At 33.4% G+C, this 17,272-nt stretch overlaps 1 long non-coding RNA gene across 5 annotated transcripts; it reads left to right on the forward strand.

Moving 5' to 3' along the window:
• The first annotated feature begins 438 nt into the window (after nt 1-438).
• LOC106359775 lies at nt 439-15,891 on the forward strand. Of its 5 annotated transcripts, none has more exons than XR_007326181.1 (7): nt 439-1,328; nt 1,535-1,860; nt 8,073-8,264; nt 8,637-8,710; nt 10,863-11,043; nt 11,216-11,288; nt 12,386-15,891. It is a non-coding gene; the product is annotated as an uncharacterized LOC106359775 (long non-coding RNA). The 5 variants fall into 5 exon arrangements; XR_007326180.1 differs by having other exon boundaries at nt 448-1,328; nt 8,073-8,197; XR_007326178.1 differs by lacking the exon at nt 8,073-8,264 and having other exon boundaries at nt 504-1,328; nt 12,386-15,889.
• The last annotated feature ends 1,381 nt before the right edge of the window (nt 15,892-17,272 follow it).

Genomic DNA, 17,272 nt, shown 5'->3' on the forward strand with positions numbered 1-17,272 from the left:
GAATGGTGGATTCACGGTGCACGGTGAAGGATATGTTTTGCCTGATGAATTTGATTGGAGAGATAAGGAGATGACGTTCCAGTCGTAAATCAGAGACACATTTGTGGTATGATTTTCAATATTTCTTTGCAAGATTTGATTTTGAACATCGCCACTGCCGTTGAGATTGAGGTTAGCTAGGTTTGATAAAATAAGTTGTTGGGCGTTCTCCGTGGTTGAAGCGGTTGAAGGTATAAACAAAATTAAGATAGGAGAATCAAAATATTTGTCGGAACAAGAACTGATTGACTGCGACAGAGGATGGCAGCGGTGGCTGTGATGGAGGTGCAGCAGCCAACGCTTGTAAGTTCATTGTACAAACGTTGGTATTGTTACAGATATAATTTACCCTTTATACCGCTATTGAAATATATTAATGATTACCACTATTATGGTTTGTTAAGTTTTCATGGTTTTAATTTAAAACTAAATTATGCGCGGATATGGTTCTGCCAAATCTTTTTTTTTTAATATTTAGTAGTATATTATATTTATATAATATTTTAATGTTGCTGACTTGTAAATAATACGTTTTAAAGATATATTGAATCGTGATGTTGTTACAACATATATTGTACATGGTGTTTTTTTGTGTGCAGAAATTTTTAATATTGTACATAGTGTTTTTTTTGTTATATATGTTCTTTAAAATATATTTATATGTTATTTAAAATCTATTATTAACATATTTGGAAAAAATATTTTTCGGGTCCGTACTTTTAAGATATAGTTTACTATGTTTTAAAAATATATGGTCAATTTAAATTAACTGAGATTAGATTTATTTTAATATTAATTATAATTTTAAACAAAAAAGCCTGATTTTGTTTATCTCATTAAACTCAACATAGATGTTTTTATTCACCTCTTTAAATGGAAAGAAGTCTGAACTTTGTCTCATAAATGGGTCAACCTGAAGTCCAACATAAAACCACGCAACATGTATGTTTTATGGGCATTATTTTGTTTCTTATATTTTACACGTTATGACCCATTAAGTTTTCAAAAATTATATTTGTTGTTACAGAAATCGCCCATTAGTTAAAAATGTATTAGATTGAATGAAAGGTAAATTAAGCCCACACCTTTTTTTTTCCGGGAAGGAAACCACTTTTAACGTTTTCTTGAAAAATCAACAACTTTTTTTTCTTTGCTTCTCCGTCGGTGGTTCTCAGTTCGACACAATAATCTCCTCTATAATCATCAACAGAAATTCTTTAAAAGTATATCAAATCCAGAATAAACACCGTTCAGTCAATCACCAAACTCAATCGATAACTGAGTTCTCGGTAAGTTTTTATAATTTTCTGACTGTAAACGATCCGGGTTAACGATCAGGGTTTCTTTATCTAAATATCTGATTCTTACTCATATTGATAGATCTCTTAGATCTAGCTCTAGATCGATCATCATTATTATCTTCTTACTCAGTTTTTGTTTCTATTAATTTGTCTTGCTCGCGGTAAGCTGACAGAGGAACTTGGTATTTTATTAGGTAATTGGCAAGGATTGTTTAAACGATGGATCTTTAAAAAGACAAAAGCAGAGATTTAAAAAAGTAGAAGACAAACTTGACAGAGATTTAAAAAAGTTAAGTCTGACCTTAGATATAATCATATTACATATGTTCACATCAACACAGTTTTTATTTATTCTCTTGTTGATCTTTTGCTATGTTTTCGTTTCTATTATTTCCTTGTTCCTATTTTTTTTTTGTTATTTCATCTCATATATTGATAGGTCATTGATAAGGGTTGTATGCCATAGAAACTGAGAAATACAGCATTGGAACAATTCACAAAACAAACTACAGAAACAAAGGTTAGTACTATATTAAATTTTTATTTTATTCGAGAAATCGTGAACTGAACTTGTAGAATCATCCTAGGATTATCGGATTTAGGATTGTACAATTACTTAGATGATAAACTATATGAACTGACTTGTTTGTAGATGAACGTACTTGATCTTGCATATCTGTTTTTGGGTTGCTGATTAACTGTTCTATGTTTTGTTGAATTTTATTAGATACATGGTTACTTTAATTTTAGATGGCAAACTGTTGTTTCTTTTGGATCAAAACATGATGATCAATACATGTTTGGTTTGATTTCAAACCTCTATTAGTAAAATAGAATAAAATATAATACATTGAGTCTCCCTAACCGATAGAACAAAAAATTTATTTAGTACAAAATCGGAAATGACTTTGAAAACTTGAAAGCAAATGTAGTACAACAAAAAACACAACCAAAACACCAATTTCAGTCTGCAAAGTACTAAAACACAAAACAAATTCGCAGCAAGACACTCACATCAGTCATCTATGGTTTCCAGATTAGTAAAAACCTCTTTGAAAACAACATTAGTAGTTTTCTTTTGTGGCTTCCCTTCTTTATCCACAATCAAGATTTTCAAACCTTTCTTCGAAGTAACCCTTGAAATAGCAACATATAGCTGGCCGTGAGAAAAAACTGGTCTAGGAAGGAATAATCCCACTTCAGACAATGATTATCCTTGACTCTTGTTGATGGTTATTGCAAAAGCCACAACTAAAGGCAATTGTCTTCTGCGCATCTTGAAAGGAAGTCTTTTATCTGTAGGCTCGATCAACAATCTAGGAATATAAACGTCTTTACCAACCTTGTCACCAGTTAAGATTCTAGCTTCCACCATGAAATCCATATGTTGGGTAATTTCCAATCTTGTTCCATTCATTAAACCTTCATTAGGATTAATGTTCCTAAGCAACATAACAGGACAACCAACCTTCAATCTTAGACTATGATTTGGTAGCCCAGAAACTTTAATACTGTTTAGAAAGTCGGAACTGAGAGCTTCATTACTGACCGAGGCAGTATCAGATGGATCTATACTGTCAGATGAGATATAAATCATTTCTTCACCTGATGGGAAATAACCAAATTTTATAAAAGAGTCAGTGTCAATAAAAATAACGAAAATATATATAGTAAAAAACACTTAATTACCTTCGAGTTTAGATAACATATGATCATTAATCATATTAACATCCTCATTAGTTGGACATAAGATTGCTCTCTCTTTGAAAAACTTAGGATCTTTCATCCCTCTCAATGAATCAGTGTCTCCATAAATGGCCAGACTTATAGTCTCAATAGGATCGTTAGGGTCCATAATTAGAAACTCTTCTGGAATTTCAATTAATGCCTCCCCATCATTAGGCTCTGATACTTTCCCATCACCAACAGCCAAAATCCACTCAGAAAATTCTTTCAGATCTTTTGCCTCATCATCTGTGAGATTGTTTGAACACAGTCTCATGTTCTTAGTAAGCTTCAGAACCTTGCAATGTTCCCAGAGATATGATGAGTTCATGGAAGCCAGAACAATCTCAGCCCTACAACCTCCTGTAATAACAGGAAGTACTTGTCGAAAATCACCTCCAAACACAATTACTTTTCCGCCAAAAGGCTTTTTATCTGGATTGTCCATTAGATCATTTAAACTTCTGTCTAAGGATTCAAAGCAATGCCGGCTCATCATTGGTGCTTCATCCCAAATAATTAGAGACGCTTCCTTTATCAAATTAGCTTTATCTGATCCGGGAGTCAGTGAACATGTAGTGAATTCATCTGGATTGATGGGTATGCTAAAACGGGAATGAGCAGTTCTGCCACCTGGTAACAATAGGGAAGCAATTCCGGATGATGCAGTATTAAGAACTATATCTCCCTTGCACCTCAAAGCAGCTGATAGAAGTTTCCAAAGAAAGGTTTTTCCTGTGCCACCAAACCCGTAAACAAAGAACATTCCACCTCTATCTTCAACAACAACACTAATGAGCTCATCCAATATCAAGACATTTTCAATCAATTTGGCATTGGCAGGAAGTTTTGGCATAGACTCATATAGTGAAAGTGAACTCCCATTTCTTTTCATAAGCTTCTCAATATCTGTTAGAGCATACAACTTCTTGTCATTGTCAGTCAATTTAAGTCCAGCCAATTCACGAAAAGAACTCTCATGTGAAGCTGTAAATTCTAATAAAACAACAGTCTCACATAATAAATAGCTGATTATTAGAACAATCAACAAACAACAATTTGACAAAAACGTAGATACAATAGGGGAATTTGATAGAAGAAGTTAGTAGTGTACCTGGCCTATTGAAACGATGTCTGCGATTATACTCGATATCTTCATATAAAAGTTCCCAAGTTTTTCCCAAACCACCTGTGGTTGAGAAAGACTGTTCGACAGAAGCATTAGAACAAATAGATCACGAACAACTGCTGCAGAACTATCATAGCTACGCCTTATCAAATCATCTATGTACTCCTGGTCACCATCCAATATTCCCCGAGCATAACATGTTTCTTTATACCCCTCATAAACCACATTATTATATGTTTTAATATCCTGATAGCTAGTAGGACCTTTGACATAGTTCAACAAAACTCTCAAATAATAAGAGCTTTCCTGCTTCCTTGGGGCATAATTAATTCTTCCAACACTGAAACCTTGTTTCCTTCTATTGAACTTCTTCTGACTCTTCAAATATGTATAATTGTTGGGAATCTGAATATATGTAAGAGTCCGAGCGAAAGCATCAACCTTACACAGCTCAAACCATGCCAAGAACATTGTGTTTTTGATGAGCTTACGACTGACAACGTCCTTAACTTTATCCTTCCCTTTGAAGATAATGGTCTGTTTCCCTGGAAGATGAAATGACAACTTCTCAACCGCAGTAGATCTGTAATGTATTGGAAACTTAAAAATTCTCCATGATCCTTTACAAGTTGAAACATATCTACATTGATCAGAACAATATAAGTTAGAATATAAGATTGAAATAAATACTACATACTGAAAATAAAATATTTATGGATCAGTTAATAAACTACCTGCAATCAAAAAAATCCATTATTTCATTCTTTTTAATCTCCACAGTTTCTTTCAATATGTTACCACCAGTCTCCATGGCAGATTTTCCTAACGCCGAGTTAGCTGCTACTGAGTTCGCTGCAACTGAGCTCGCTGCGGCCGAGGTCGCTGTAGCTGAGTTCCCTGCAGACGAATTTGGCGCTGTTTGATTCGTAACATCTGGCCCTGTTGGTTCAACCACCACAGTTACACGGTCAGCTCCTTTATTAATGTATTTAAATAAATACTTAATGGAACCAACTTGGTTGCACCACTCTACATTAATGTGTGCTCGGTACCGAAGAGAGAGTTTCTTATTATAAGGGATGACCCATCTGTTGTCACATTTTAAACCATTCTTCTCAACATAACTGTTAGATTGCTCACGTCTTCTGTAAACAGGAAATCCATCTTTTTTCACTCTAGTATTATCAACAAGGGTTTAGAAAAACTTTTCGAGCACTGTCCATTTTCCATGCACGGTGAATTCCTATTAGCAGCTCCACACGGACCATGAATCATCATATCCTTAACAACATCGTAGAGATCTGGATCAAGTGACTTATCAGGAATCTCAGCCGATATGATTATATCGATGTCTTCTGTTTTTGGAAATTTGGATGAAGGATGCATAAAAAGCAGTATGTGAGCATGTGGCAAACCTCTCTTCTGAAACTCAACAGTATACAGAGCTGAAATATATAAAAACAGTTGACATTATCGTAAGAAAATGACCAAGTCAGTATAGAAATAATAAGAAATATTTTAAACTACGGTTGAGTCAAAACAAAACTTACATGAAGCTATCTTCCCCAATATATTCTTCTTTGTCAAATCATGCATCAAAGAATCGAGTTTCTTCTTAAACATCCGACATATAACATCTGGTATGTCATCTGAATTCAGGCCTCTCTTTTTCAGAAATCTCGTAAGTTCTGGCCATTTTGGATTGCATGTAAAGGTGATGAAAAGGTCTGGAAAACCAAAATATCTACAAATGGCCATAGCGTCTAAGTACATATTCTTCATGTATCTTGGACCCCCTGTGAAAGTAGCTGGTAGAACAAATTGCTGACCTTGTTCATTCATGTCCGACTGTCCAGCATTTTCAGACTCCTTGATAGAGTCGTAACTATCTGAACGCAAGCATGTCTGGTTGAGCTGCAAATACCTAAGTCTGTTGGCTTCGATAGTCGTATATGCATCAACTATGAATTGTTGAAAAAACCTTCTCGAATATAGAAGAACATGTGATTCATTTTCTCGCTCTTGCATCCGGAAAGCAAAAAACTGTCTCATACTGATAGTATCATTTTTTAGTTTCTTCGACGCTTCTGTGACTCTCTTTTTAATGCCAATCCTGAATCCATCCTCACCATACACAAATAGCAGAGGATATTGTAGTGCTAAATAGGAAATATGAATCTCATCGATCCTTGTAAGTCTACCAGACTTATGCTGTAGAACAATATCCCGCTTATCCATTCCTAAATTAAAATCTCCAGGAATCAATGCAGCAACCTCAGATGCAGTTGGCATATTATATGTCCGACCATCTCTGTCACTTCTACTTACGATTCGCATATGGAAAGTCTCTTCCGGATTCATTCGAAATCTATCTCTAGCTGATCGAAACTGCTTAACATATGGATTAACAGCATTCAACATCATCATTATAGGCTGAATAATTTCTTTCTTCAACCCATCTATCGTACTCTCTGTCTGAGCATTTTTTCCATTTCTGAAAAACAGTAAAGTAGGTATAATAAGTTTACATAACACGTTATCAGTAATGTTTAAGCACTTATATGCAAAATTAAATTACTTACCTCAAAGCATTAGATCTGTTTTGAAGTTCATTCTCTCTGTCAACAATGTAAAGCTGTCCAAACTTGGCATAATTTCCTTCAGGTGAGGTTAAACTTCCCATCAGATGATAATTCTCACCATGAAGCACCAACATTTGTGGTCCTCGTCCCTTTCTAACAGACTTATCTACTTTACCACCAAGTGAAGTGAATGAAAAAACCATATTATATGATCTGGTATTCTTTTGGAAATGTTTACTCAGCTTATCATTTCCTGTAAGAAGCTTCATTAGAACATCAGGGGATTTCTTTAATAATGGCAACTGGACCTGACCTTGCATGCAATACAATGTAAATATAGGTTTTTTTTTCTAGATTTGGTCTTATTTATGCGCTCTCCAAACAACATGATAGCTCCACAATGAACACAGGTGTAAGTTGGGTCACCTTCATCAACATAATCTGCTTTATAAGAATGTTTATAGGTTAGAAAAACATTGTCTACATAGAAATCATCTCTTGACAAATTTTAGCTTACCATATTCAGATGATGACACTGCTTTCACTTTTGGCTTCGGTGATTTTTTCACCTCAGATAAGTTTTTTTTAAATAAAGCTGCTAGAAAGCTAACTCTCTCTGTTTGATCTTCTTTTAGTGGTTCTTGTACAATAGACTGTTCGTCATCTGAAATTTCAGTATCCGAACTTTCCTGACTACTACACTCGACTTCTAGATCATCACACTCATCTATGGATCGCAGTAAATCTGTAAAACATACAATAGATAAAAGTATCCAACGTATGAAGTTCCTGAATCAAATGTAGTATAACTGGTGGATGTCATAGGTATTTTTGTATTTGGTGTGTTTTCTCTTTGAAATGTGACATGACTTGAACATGATCCTCTTATTATACTTGAGATGAGAGCATTATATTAGTAGTATATTATATAAAGAACAAAAAATTAATCAGCTATCATTGTAGTCTCTTCTATTATCAGTAAATTAGGATATATAACAGACCTTGATCTCTTCAACTCTATTTGTGTCATTAGGGTTCTCATTATTTTTTTTGTCAAAACAAACTACACCAAATAAGATTAGAGATGTTAGCTGAATGTGAGGAAACCTGGTATATAAACAATGGTCAATATAGAATATAAAACACCTCGTTTGTTTGTAGGATTTGACACTGAAACTTGCGTTTTAAACCTTGATGAAACGTTATTATTGGTAATATCACTCATTAATCTTCGAAAAACTGTACTCAAAGGGACATCTTTTCTTTGAGAATGATCTATTCTCTGTTTTGAAATAGATTGGGAATGCAGCCGATGACCATCATCCTCAAAGCGAGGTTGATGCTTTCTTTTCATCCTGTTCATAGAAGGGCTATGTTAGCAGAAACTCTTCGTATTAAAGACAGCATATGGAAAATACACGGTTTGTTCTCAGTTACATGCACTGGAACTGAGGAATAGTATAATCACCTTTAAAACAAAGTTGCTAGGTATAAAATTGTTCAATGAATTCTCAGAGTCATTCTGTTGCTAATAAGAATATAATGGCGTCTTTGTTTATACATTGAAACTTTCTAATTTGTAGTATAGGCGGGATTATGAAAATAATTGAAAAGAGAATTAATTAAGTTAAGATTCTTTACATATGAAATATTGTATAAAATCTCTTTAGATCACATGAATATCTAAATGTAGATTAGTTGTAGGTTATATTTTCACGGATACGTTTAATATCTTTACTTGTTCAAAGTAATAATTGTAATTGATTATAACATATATTCGTTTGAGTTACTTTTTTGAGTACTACAACTTATTTCTTTATATAATTATATGAAGTATTCTAACAACTTAATTTTGTTTAGGATGCAAATATGGATTTATCAAACAATCTACATTAGCTGATTTACTCAAGGGAGTTCAACAACAGCTTATTAAAGTAAGTATATTTGTTTTTAAATTTCCGTATGCTCATATATTTAGTTAAGTGCGTTTTGTGAAAACTTATTTAAAGATTTATAAGTTTAAACATGTATTCATTTTCCTGATAGTCAGTTTGATAGGTTAGATTCACAAAACACATCTAGTCTTAATTAAAATCTTCTTTATTGATAAAAACCAAACAATACGACATATGGAAATAAACCAGATAATAGAAAATTCAAAAAAAACATAGTTTCTGAAAATAAAACGATTATTAAAAGCAAAAAAAATACACGCAGCATCTCAGTTTTCTCCACTTCTACTTCTTTTCATGCTTCATTATCTTTGAGCATTGTTTCTTAGAGGTAGAAGAAAAATCATCAATCTCACATTCTCCCTTTCGTTTTGATAGTGGAGTTGACGACAAACATGTGTTCTCTTCACTTTCCATGCTGACCAAAGAGACCTTGAAAATAATAGAATAAACTTTTAATGAATACACATATGAACATGAATAATAAAATATCTAATTAGGAAGAATAATAATAATTTGAGTAGACCTTTCCTGAGGAACGGTCAGATAAAGCTCTGTTAGTCAATGTATCATCAGTATTCTCATCATCCGAGTGAGTTATGATCTCATCAGCAGACCATGTTTTCCCAATGTTAAATATATCAGTTCCATAGTCAACATTGTCTTTGCTCACATAGACACCAAATTTGAAAGTTTTTCCAATAAGCTCATTAATAGCATCAGGCAAGTCTTCAGGATCTTCAACCTAAATGAAAACAAACACCTAATATATTAAAAACGACTATATGTATGTAATATACAACAATTAAATGGAAAATTTTACATACCTCTTCTAGAGAACCATCTAAGAGCACTTCAGCACTCACTCCCAAAATTGGTTCAGCAATAGTATCAAGCAGCATCACCTTAGTTTCACCAGTGTCATCCTTTATAAGTAGATGGAGTTTGAACCTTGAAAATTTTAAAATTGGTAAGTTATATGAGTCAGATACATATATCTATACTATTAAGATCAAAAAACATACTGAGGTGCAACATTGGTTACAGGCTGATGGCATGAATCACAATACCATAGATGTTTCACAAGAACCACATCCCTTTTGGTAATGTCGGTAACCTTTTTGAAGTGGCACTTAACACAACCAAAATAAAACCAAGCCAAGTTTGTGTCAATTGCATAAATTGTGCCCTTAACAATGCAGTTTTCAGTCTACAAAAATAACATTAGTTTTAGAATATAGGTAGATTGTAACAGTATATACCTTAGATATACTAAAAACTTACATCAGTCGCCATAATGATATCCAGAATTGATCTCTCAGGATAAATAGACCATTTATCAGGTTGGCGTTTGCTTCCTTTATGTTTTGCAAGCTCATGACTACCAGTTGTGAGAGCAAGCTCGTTCTTAGGCAACCTGAATAATTAACCATACAGTTAGAGAGATCATGTATATTTAATGAGTAGATATAAAATAGTTGGTATGTGATTAGAATTAAACGTACACTTGTCGATAGTCTTGGACATCAAATCCGGGTGGATTTATTTCGATAGTGGAAGAATCAAAAGCATTTGTAATCTGAACTTGTCCTGCAACAAAGCATAAAAATTTATTAAGTGAATCAAAAGCATAATAAAGTAAATTTTTTCTTAATCGTTTAGTCAAATTCTTACCCTTGTAAACATTGATTTTAGCAAATCTCAGTAAAAAGAGAAAATTCTTATTGACTTGAGCAACTTTGTATGCATATAGCATATGTTCAGCAAACCGGCCCCAAAGACAACATGCTATTTGGTGATCCCTGAAATATACATTAGAAGATTAACACATTAAAAAACACAATTTGATTACATATGAAAAGTATATTTGCAAAAGGTAATCTATAACTTACTCTGTATCTGTCAAAGTAAAATCAAGCTTCTTTGTTTCTTTACCTTGCACAGGCACAACCTGGATATCTCCGATATCAATTGGTTGACCAATAACATCTACAAACATATTATTAAAAAATAAGAAGATTATTAATCAGAAACCGTAGCATATTTGTGAATAAGAAAACTCTAAAAATGTACCAATCAAAAAATTATAATCAAGACTTCCGTTCATGATTTCTGTGAAAGATGTTAATGACAGAAAATTATCCTCATCTTTGAGGGTGGAATTGGTGACGTTGGAGTTGCTGAGGATCAATATTTTGTACTTATGACTCGTCGGTCGGTACTTTCCGGCAGCTGCGGTTAGTGAGAAATTCTCAATGAACCTCCATTGTCCAAGCTGAAGTTTCTTAACATGAGCAAACAAGAGTCTCTTGCAGGTACAATGAATCTTAACTCCCTACATTGACATTTGATATAAGGATCAGTTTAAACGCCCATTTTAAACATGTACAGAAATTAACTAATAGATAAACTTACTATTTTATCTGCGAGAATGAACTGAAGAGAATCTCCACCAGAATAAGATGAATATTTTGTCCATGAATGCAGGACTTTAACTTCGACCTTCCAAGATGTTTTGTATGGTTTGACATCATTAGGCAAAGTGATAGTCGGGTCTGAGGTAATCATAGCCATATGAGTGTATGTTTTTTTTTTGCAGATGTAGGAGGTATTAGTTGATCGTCCTAGTACTTATAGTGATGTGCTAAACCTTTAGGTTTAATGATAGCGTGCTGAAGATTTGATTCGATTTCCATATAGTTAAATTCGATAGGATATTCTGATTACCATATTCTGTTGGAGTTGTTATATGAATTTAAGATCTAAAAGATTATGAACGTAGATGGATAGTCGAGTAAAAACATAGTAGAAAAATAAGGGAAGAAATCTTGTTAGGCAAAAAGAAATATCTATTTTCAATTTCGCAAAATAGCGTTAAAGATATACTATATTAAGTTGTTATTGATTATTGATAACTTGGTGTGCACGTCAAGACAGTTTAGATTTGATGAAATCTTTCTGGCAAATATCTTTATAAATTTTCTTGTAGATAAGAATTGTTTATGAAAATAGTATATACGAATTTAAAATAAAATAAAATACATGTACTTTTGAACTTTTTATGTATTTCGAAAAAGCAACTTTGCGAAACTTATATTTTTAAGTTTGGCACACATGAAATTATGTGATTGAAGTTTATATATGATTGAAGTTTATTTAACACATATTGTGTTCATAATGGCAGCTATCTCTAAGTGTAATTCGTTTGTTATACTTATAATAGAGTACATAGTTGGTTTAGTCTAATTGTATATAACACTTGTTCACGATTTAAATTAAATCCTATGGTTATATTGGTTTACATTTAATAGAGTAGATGTTGGGTTCACGATTTAAAATAAATCTTATGTTATATTGGTTTACATTTAATAGAGTAGATGCTGGGTTAATAGATGTCGTCGGTTTAATAGGAGATAAAAGCGTGTGATATATCTAATAATAATAACGTAATTAACTTGTTATGGTCCATAAATTAAGTAGCTTCCTAACAAACTTCAAACAGGCCAAAACTTAAATGAAAACTTTTATGGTAGATAAATTTAGGACTCTATTTTAATAGAGTAGATAGCAATAAGTGGATTAACTCTTTATGATGTGAAAACTTTTCTCCAACATGGTTTGAACTTATTAACTTATATGTGTTGTTTCATTACGCAGATGATTACCACTCCTTCTGTTACCATCGATGGTCATGACTCATGAGTATGCTCCTTTTAAGTATGAGATGTCTCAACAACATAGGCATTAGTGCCATCAATGAGATGACTCTTTTGCAGTTTTGGTCAGTCTTTGGATGTTTTAGCAAAATGGTTCGTTGATACTTGAGTAGTAGAGTTGTATTTGTCATTTAGGATGTGAATAGATTATAAAAATTGGTTTAAAGCTTCAAAGTTTGAGATTGTAATTGTCATATACAAACAAATCCCTCTTTAGAAGGAAACTAATGTACTCATTTATTTCTTTGTAATAAATAAGAAAGACACATGAGTTTGTAACACAGACGCAAGTACTGCCTAAACAAGAGGTCTTGATACAAAAGGCAAGTCATTTTGAAACTTGGTTTCATATAAAGGCGAATTGTATAGATGCAACAATGCCAGCAAAAACTGTCTTTTCAAACAAAGTGAAGAAGCTACAAGCGGACGAGTTAAAACCAGCAGAGCAGATTACTCTTGAGCCTTATGAGCGTGACCATGCTTGTGTTGTTGGTGGATATCACGTGCCTAAAAAGCAGAAAACTGCTGCTGCTTCTTAATTAGCCAATCAGTCTTTTTTACTAATTAGTTTTTGAATTACATATGATCTCGACACCTTTTGTTTTTTTTCTTTTTTTTTAAAAAACAAAAAACTACATATCTAAGAACCGCCGGATCGGATAACTAAACCGGAGGTAAGTACTGAATTTAAATTTGCATTTTTGTTAGGAATTTAAATTTGCATTTTTGATTTGGGTTTCACTTAAAAAAAAAACTTGGTTTGAAGATTTTCGAAGCATACTGGATCTACAAAACAAAAACGCAACTCTCACATAGACCAAGCCAAGTTATTGATTGAGTTGGGCTTGGAAGCTTCCATGAGTCTTAACTCTCAACCTTCAAGAAAATATCAAAGTGAGCCAGAAGTTCTTAGTAAGAGAAACGATGCATGTGGATATGACTATAGTAATCTGCTCTCTTTTATTACTTTTTGTCCTATAACAGAATGAGATAGATACATGATCAAACAAAGCACAAATGAATCATTTCAAGGAACACAAGATTACACTATCAGCTACTACTAATGCAACCCCTGAACAAGAAGCAACAAAAACTGTGACACGGATAACAAATAGAAGCTCAACCAAACGCTAGAGAATCCAAATCTAACGATGTACCAATACAGACCCTTATAAAACTGATCCATCACTAAACCGAACTCAACCCAAATTACAAACGCCCCTGTGAGTGAATGTTGGAATTTTGGAAATGACAAACTCTACACAATAACTCTTTCCTTTTGTTTGTGTTTTTCTATCTGGCTTTTTTTTTAATTTCCTGCAACAAGTTTCATCTGAGAGTAGTGTTATTTCCCTTTAAGTTATAGGGAGGTTAACATCTATTTTACACGTTAGTTAACATTCGTCTGGTATAATTAACACATGGCTACATTAAGTTAAGCCATTGATGCATCAATATAAACTACGACGATTCTATTTCAAAAAGCCAGTAATTTGATCAACATTAATGCCGTAGCATTCATCATCAAACCTTAAACCCAATAACAAGAACATAATTAAAAGCCGAATGGAACCAAAACAGAACAAACGAAAAACAGTGACGCAAATAAAAATAATAGGTTCAACGATGGTAAGACAAATAACTAATACCAAAAAACAAATACAGCATCAAAAGACACGCTGATCATATGGTTGTCATTTACAGGGCCTCCTCGACTAAATCAAGAATACACCTACACTTCCCTGCTTATGCCCCCACACACAAGCCTCTTCATATGCAAATGTCTACAATGCAACAATTCATGTTTAAGAAAAACATCACTTACTGGGTTTACTCCATCATAAATTAAGCACCGATTACATTATACATCCCCGCGCTTGCCCGGGGTTCTGCCCCTAGTTTCATAAATATCTCAGTCTTAAAAGATGCTTATATCATCTATTGTTCTCCTTCAATTTGAACAAATCACTTGAACACCCACCAAAAATTTAAGTGAAGATATATACTACTTGTCCAGTCCTACAAACATATTTTACCATAACAATTTCAACTTATAGATATAATCTCTAATACAATTAATCTCCACATGTTTCATTCATTCTTAGACACATGATTAATTGCAGTGAAAAACATAATATTCTTAGGATTGAATTAATTATCTGATAATAATAATAATAATAATAATCATTTTTGTTAATATGAATCACTGCCTCGAAGGAGAATGGTGGTCTGGGGTTTAGAAATATTAAAGATTACAATCAAGCATTACTTGCGAAACAAGCCTGGAAGCTGATGAATGAGCCGGAGAGCTTGTTGGCCCAAGTTTATAAGGGACGATACTACGCAACCCAAGAGTTTTTGGACTGTGGAAAAGGGTACAGACCTTCGTACGCATGGATGAGCTTTTTGTTTGGTCGTGCGCTCCTTAAAAAGGTCTGATAAGCTCAGTGGGTGATAGTCATAACACTCGGGTTTGGTCTGATAATTGGATTCTTGATCCATTACCTCGTAGACCAGTAAACAAGCAAATTCTCTTTGATGTTGAGTTGAAGGTATCGAGTCTGCTGGATCATGAAGGAAAGTGGAGAGTACAGTTATTGGAGGAGCAGTTGTTTCCTGTGAATGGAGTTGCTAGGATAATGAACTTATATAACGGAACAGAAAAGAAAATATGGGCTTTCACGAATCATGGATCCTACACGGTCAAGAGTGGTTACTGGTTGGTGGCGAACCACTTGTTCGGAAATATACATAGCTGTGGGCCTCTGAAAGTTGCAAGCAATGAACTCAAAGCGAGAATATGGAAAAAGTACCCTTCCAAAGATCAGAGTGTTTCTATGTAGGTGTTTATTAGGATCTTTGGCAGTGGCTGATACACTTAACTCTATGGGGCAGAATGTGAACAATACATGTACACTTTGTCAATCAGGAGATGAAACAATAAACCATGTGTTGTTTCACTGCTCATATGCGCAGGAGGTTTGGAGAAGGGTGGCAATTACAAGTTTACAGGTGAGCTTTTAACCCTCGTTAGAGGATAACTTTCGCACTCTCCTCAGTACAATGGAACTACATGGCCAAAATTGGACAAGAGTGGTTGTTGTGGATGATTTGGAAAAATAGGAATGCAATCTTATATGCCAGCACTCAAGTTTCATTAGATAGATTGGTAAGAGAATCACTGGATGAAGCTAACTTATGGTTAAGGTTGAATCAATCAGAGAATCAGCAAGGAGTTCATCCCTCAACACAGTTCACTGAGAAATGGTTGCCACCTTCACCTGGGTTTATGAAATGTAATACCCACACAAACTGAAGAAATTCTTCCCTGCATTGTGGCATGGCATGGAGAGGAAGAGACTGCAATGAGACAGTATGTCATCATGCCCGAGATGCCTTTACGACCTCTCCTAACCGTTTTGTTGCAGAGCTGAGTGGTATCATTTGGACACTGGAGAGCAACAGAGATCTTGGAGTAGTAGAGCTCGTGCTCGCTTCAGACTACAGTGAAGTTATTGAGGCAATTAATGGTCCATATCATTGGCCACGAGCATTACTAGAACAAATTTCTGCACTCAAGCTGTGTTTCACCAGTATTACGTTTGAGGTATAAATTGTGCTGAATAACTCAATAGCGAGAGACATTGCCAAGAGTGTTATTCGGAATGGTCGGTTCCAATCATATATGGCGCTTGGAGGGCCGGTGTGGTTGCATGATCGTCTCCTACGAGAAACTACCGGAAACAACTAATTATTCTTTCTTATGTTTTTTTATTCTCATTCCTTGCGATTTGTGCAAGTGATTTTTATGAGTTTGTATTCCAAACGTATGGTTCATTTCATCAATCACAGATGTTCAAAAAAAAAATCACAGCCTTAAATACATTTGAAGAAGTCAACTACTTTTGTTGACCAAATAAACAAAAGATTTTTAAATGAATTTGAGCTAAAACAAATTCTGCTAATTTTTGGGTCCATCTTCTATACCTATATATCCTAACTCTCTCAAATCCTAACTATTCATCTATAATCTTTGGAAAACAATTTACATATTGTTTTATAGCATTTTTATGGAAATTCTCTCAAATGACTTTTAAATTGTTTTTTTTCACCAAACATATTCACAAGAAGAAATATGACCAAAAGATGTTTCATTAAAGATCCAAAAGACTTTTATACCCTCACTTATATATATATATAAAAAAATTATTTGAACAAAAATATAAAAAAAAAATCAAAATATTTTTTATAGTTTGTAAATTATACTTTTTTAAATTCAAACTTAAAAAAATATTTTCAAAATTTTATTTTGAAATTTAAAAATTCTTTCCGGAACTATTTATCAAATTTTTACTTTAAAATTTTAAGTATTTATTTATATATTTTAATAATCCTAAACTTTATCCCTCAAATCTAAACCCTAAGCCTAGATTAGTTAAACTTATGGGTAAGTGTCTACTTATCTCTGTAATGAAACATTTTGGTATTTTGACTCTTGAAGGCTATTTTTATAATAAAAACTTTTTAGGATCATTCTAGGGAATTTCTCTATTTTATTTTATATTATTTTATTTTATTTCATATGGATATATTTAAAATAACACTAATATAGAGCAAATAATTTCTGAATGCATTTCGTTCTAAATTTCATAGTATAAAAAATATTTCTTATGATTAAATTATAGCTTTTTGAAGGTTCTTATATTGCAATTTCACTAAAATTTAGAAAAGGAAAGGAAAAATCTGTATATATAAAGTTAGCTTTTCCCTTCTTCTGACAAGTGGCAGGAGGATTTTTCAACACATATCATCCATGTATTTTTTTACA

Source organism: Brassica napus, chromosome C7, assembly GCF_020379485.1.
Source record: "Brassica napus cultivar Da-Ae chromosome C7, Da-Ae, whole genome shotgun sequence".
Classification (NCBI taxonomy): Eukaryota; Viridiplantae; Streptophyta; class Magnoliopsida; order Brassicales; family Brassicaceae; genus Brassica; species Brassica napus.